A 5810-nucleotide genomic window follows, 5' to 3' on the forward strand; every position below is an offset into this window, starting at 1 on the left:
GCAGTTCTGATATCACAAAGAGAAAGGCTGAACTCTACGCCGCAGGGCCGGTCTCTCCTCCGACGGCTGGGATACGACCCTAGACCCCTGTTCTGCGGCGATGACACAGACTTGTTGTCTCGAAATTTGAGGGACCACCTCTACGTCTCGCCCATTCCACGAAACATGAATGCTAAATACCACGCAGGTCGCAGACAGGCCAGGACGAGGGCTCTGCAGAAGCGATTCGACAATGATCCAGCCGCCTACTACACGGACGCGAGTGCAACTACTCGCAAGGACTTCTACACAATCACCACAACCAACCAAGTCACTACGATAAATGCCACAGTGAAGACTACCTCAGTATGCACAGCAGAGGCTGCAGCTATAGCGCTGGCCATACGGGACGCCGACTTTAAGGGTCAACCGGCTTACGTGCTTACAGACTCGCAGGCAGCGTGTCAACTCTTCATGCGGGGAATTCTACCACGCAGCGCTACAAGAATACTGGGCTCACGCCTCCACCTGGATCACGGCATAATGTGGTGCACAGCGCACAACGGACTGGATGGGAACAGAAGGGCAGACCGCATAGCTCGAGGAAGTAACAACCGAGCGGCGGCCAGAAACCTAGAGGAACCTCCGTCCGCAGTGCGCGACTTATTGTAAAATCAGAGAAGGGAGAGACGGACATTCGGCCCTCCGCACTCCAAACTAACCAGAATACAAGCGCGGGACTGGCGTCGCATCCAAACGAACACACACCTAAATCTCCTAGCTATGCAAGATGCACCCGGCGCATTACACAGACACCTGCCCGTGGTGTGGAGCAAAACCCACGCTGGCTCACATAACGTGGGACTGTATGGCTAGGCCGGGAGATGTCAACTCACCCATTCTAAGGCTGACAGACTTCGTACGGCAGTGGGAGGCACTGCTCGCAAGCGAGGACCGCGAGAGCCAACTGGCCCTCCTGGACCAAGCTCAGCGAACCGCTATAAAGCCAGTGGAGCCCTGGACTGAGGGCCCCACCCAGACCTGCCGTTAAACATTTTACATATTTAATAAAGTTTTTTCCTCCTCCTCCTCGTTCGACTCGAGAAAGTAAGCTTTGTTCACGTGAACTTAGCATCTGAAATGAAGCCCGAAATTTTGCTAGCCGAATTAAACATCGTACCACGTGGGCGATGCGTATGCCGAATTCCTCTCCCTTGCACTACTTTAGTGTTTGTCGAGTGCATTGAGTGTACGCAGCGTTAGCGGAGTCACCCCTGGTTTGCTGTCACCTGCACATCATCTGCGCTGCTGCCCCGGCCTACGAACGAGCCACCCCTGGCAATGGAGATGCCTGTGGCCAGTTCGGCGCAGCGACTTCGGCGGCCGCCTATGTCCGGCTTGCAACGCTCGGCGGCTGGGAAAAGAGCCGGCAGTCACCAACGGCTACTGCGGCTCTCGTCAGCAGGGCGCGTCGGCGCGAGCAACGCTTGCTCGTCCCGACTTCTGCGTCGCCGTTTCCGGACTCCTGTGCTGGAGTCGTGCCATCGAATCTGCAGAGGTGGTGCTGTGACCAACGGACGCCAGCAGTGAACCCCAGAGACAATGTCGGCTCGCATGTTGTGGATAACGTGTAGACATTTCCTCGGCGCGGCCACTGTCGCATGTCCTAACTTTTGTTCGCGACGCGCGCGTTGATAGACCGTGTGACATGTTTCGCCAGAGTATGTGTAGTGATTTAAGGTTGGGGGGATGTGGGGATGCGCGACTCTCGCGCGTCCCCTGATGTTGTTTTCTCCGCATAGCTCGCATCTCCTGTAGTCCGGCTTCTCCGCGAGACTAAGCGCCGGAGGCGGTAGTGGTGGTTGCGGTGCATTGCGAGAGATGGCGCGAGTGTCGCGATGCTAACGCCACCGAACGGCGGGGTGACTTGGGAGAAAAAGGTCAACGGCGCACGCTTCCTCTTGGGCTTGGGATCAGCGGCCAACACGCGCGAACGCTTCGCGCATGCGCCGGCCAGCTTCGCGTAACCGCCGCGCGAGGCTAAGAGCAGGACACCGGTATGGACGAACACGGATCGTTCGAGCGCGCCACCGTTCGCATGACTGTACACGTGAACGACTAGGCGATGGTGTCATAGCATGGGGCGAACGTATTCGCTCGCTATCGGGTCTCGGTGAGTTGGGCTTCTTTGATTTGTCGCGCGCCCATGTGTATGTTCTATTAGTTGTAATTCGGCTAGCATGCATTAGTGTATGAAAGGCGCAATAAATGCCCCTTTGCTTGTTTGCACCACCGTGTTGTCGTTCTTTTGTTCCAAGAGCATGTGTGAGACCCCACAAAGCTTAGCAGCACACAGCTGCTTATACACCATTGCCTACAACACTCTTACCTGGATGAATGTATCGCCAGGGGATTGTACCAAATACCACCTTGTGGTTGTATTTCAACTTAACACACAAATACTTTTCTGCTGAAGTTTTACGCATGGGGCATATTCGTGTGGAAGGTCATCTACACTGGCAACAATGGGCCCTTCATGTCTGGTTTGGGGCAGCTGCAGCGAAACACTTCAGCACTTGCTTTTACAGTGCCCAGCTGCTTATAGTTGCTCAGTCCTCGCTTTGTGCTGCTGAGAAAGTTTCAAAAACACTTTTGAAAGAGCGATGAAATGAACGATTCAGTCTCACAACTTCGGAGTACACAACGGTGAAACGTGTTATAAGGAATTGATGAACTTGCAATACTATAGTTTTTTTACATGATTGAACAGCTGACAGCGGAATTGTGATGCAGCTCAATGTGCAGATTTCGGTAGGAGCGAGAAACTGTCGAATAACGTGCTGGCGTGGAGGTTCAACTAGCATCGTACGAAAAACGCCGATTGAGACAGCCTGCAGAAAACCGCACAGGTAAAAACTCGAGTGATCTTCTGCCACAAAAATATATCATCGGACTCACCTATTCATCTATCTGAAACTAATGCTCACACTAAATTTGCACAGCTGCTCAGCGTAGGCACACATTTTTCTGTTACCCGCCACGGTAGCTAAGTGGCTATAGCATCGCGCTGCTGAGCTCGAGCTCGCGGGTACGATAGGATCGAAACGCAACGATCGTGTACTTAGATTGATGTGTATCTTAAAGATCCCAAGTGGTCAGAATTAATCCGGAGTCTCCACCTATGGTCTGCTTCATAGTTTAGGCACATACAACTGTTGGATTTATTTTTCACTTTTTCTGTTTTCTCAATTAACGTGGTTAAAGGCCTTAGGTCTTGCATGTATGCTACCTTCAATCTAGCACATTTTTTTAACGTTTGCTTCATGTTTTTTTTCTTCGTGAAATACGTATAGACGCTACGACTGGATGTACAGTGCAATGACACATGTGCAGCTAATGGAAATGTACACCTTACAGGATGGTAAAATGACACCAATAGAAAGGCAGTGCGTGTACACGTTTTTAAGTACAGGCTGTGTTACGAGTATGGGTGCTAGATATCTAATAACCGTATAAAGCAGCGGAAAAAACTGAAATGCATATTTTATAATATATCTGGGTAATGATCCGCACAGATATCTTCCAGACGTTTTTATAGAACGTTTTCTAGCCATCTTAGCAAGATGATAGCTTAAAACAGCTTAACAAGACGTCTTCAAGCCATCCTTCGCAATACGTCTTCAAGACGTACATACAAAGACGTCTTGTAGCCGTCTTGAATAGTTGTAGACGTTCTAGTTCATTTTGGCTGGTCCAAGACGGCTACAAAACATCTTGTGTTCAGTGGGTGTGGGGTCTCACACATGCTCTTGGGACAAAGGAACGACAACACAGTAGTGCAAACAATCAAAAGGGCATTTATTGCACCTTTCTTACACTAATACACACTAGCCGAATTACAACCAATCGAACATACACATGGGCGCGCGACAAATCAAGGAAGTCCGACTCACCGCAACCCGATAGCGAGCGAATACGTTCGCCCCATGCTATGACACCATCGCCTAGTCGTTCACGTGTGCAGTCACGCGAACGGTGGCGCGCTCGAACGATCCGTGTTCGTCCATACCGGTGTCCTGCTCTTAGCCTCGCGCGACGGTCGCGCGAAGTGGGCCGGCGCACGCGCGAAGCGTTCGTGCGTGTTGGCCGCCGATCCCAAGCCCAAGACGAAGCGTGCGCCGTTGACCTTTTTCTCCCAAGTCACCCCGCCGTTCGGTGGCGTTAGCATCGCGACACTCGCGCCATCTCTCGCAATGCGCCGCAACCACCACTACCGCCTCCGGCGCTTAGTCTCGCGGAGAAGCCGGACTACAGGAGACGCGAGCTATGCGGAGAAAACAACATCAGGGGACGCGCGAGAGTCGCGCATCCTCACAGCTTGCACAAGCTATTGTTACTATAATATCAAGGTTGTGTGCTGAGATTCCAAGAATATTATCTGCACCATTTGTTAAGACACTTGTGTGCGATTGTAACAACTGCAACAATAATGTTGCTCCCCGAGGTGTGATTTTATGAGCTGACATAAGCATCTCTCATAATAAAGGAAGTGTCATCAGTGTTGGCACCAGACAATTGTTTATGAATCCCATGGGAAATGCCGAGAGCAACAGCCTCCATCAATGCCAGCTATTGGCAAATGTATATCAGTGACATACTGATGCTCGAAAGTTTTGCATATGTTGACAATGCCATGCATTATAGAATGCTATGCCCAAGGCCCTGTGCAATAAAACACAGTGGTTGTACTACAGTGTCACGAACTGAAGCTTAAAAAAAAACCCTTTGTGAAATCAAAATACAATTAATCTAGGAGATGCTCTGTCAATTGGCAGAGACTACGGGGCATACTACGATTTTCTTTTGAACCCTTGCACTTCTAGAAGTGGACCAGCTGCTGGGTATGGTTGTTTGCTTGGATGTCATCTTTGAGATTCACGATCTACATCTGGGCTGGTATATTGCAACGATTCCTTTTTCTCAGTTCTATTCCTCTCTTATCCACTTCTAACAAAAGCCCCTTGTTTGACACGTTTCTGGCATGTCATGGAGGGGCTTTATTGCTTAACGACAGGTCAATCCAGGTGATAACATACGTGGAGCAACACTAGGATTACTGATGTAGTATGAAAAGGAAAACAATTTGAATAGAATTGTTACATTATCCTAGCCTTGGATCCCAGCATTTCCTAGCCTCATTCATCAAGGAGGCCCTCCGTTATGTGTCAGACCATGAACTGGATGTGGCACCACATGTGTGAAGTCGCAAAGGACAACATCCAAAGCAATGCAGCAGAGGTCCTGTACTAAGGGTCTCCTAAGCACCACCATATTGGAGAGTATTAAAAATTCACAGGGTGTCTTAGTTATCCCCAAGACGACTTGAAGACAAAAGCCCAAGTGCTTATGCATTTAAGACGAACACATGACGTACACATCCCCCTTAATTTGCTTAGTGTACTTCATTTAGTGATCCCTCTTAATTCCAAAGGTCGATAGTATGACTCCCACCCGAGGTCGTGGGTTCGAGTGCCTTAATTAACTCTATCTTAATTAACTAAACCCTAATTAACTTTGCCTTAATTACCACCAATAGCCTGTTATGTTCAATAGCCTGGCAAGGGAACAAGAATTCAGGATCGCCAGCCAGCCTCTAGAGTCTGTAAAGGAGTATGTTTATCTAGCTCAATTACTCACAGGGGACCCTGATCATGAGAAAGAAATTTACAGAAGAATAAAATTGGGTTGTAGTGCATACGGCAGGCATTGCCAAATCCTGACTGGGAGCTTACCACTGTCATTGAAAAGAAAAGTGTACAATCATTGCATTC

The sequence above is a fragment of the Dermacentor silvarum genome, chromosome 1 (genome assembly GCF_013339745.2).
Source record: "Dermacentor silvarum isolate Dsil-2018 chromosome 1, BIME_Dsil_1.4, whole genome shotgun sequence".
Taxonomy (NCBI): Eukaryota; Metazoa; Arthropoda; class Arachnida; order Ixodida; family Ixodidae; genus Dermacentor; species Dermacentor silvarum.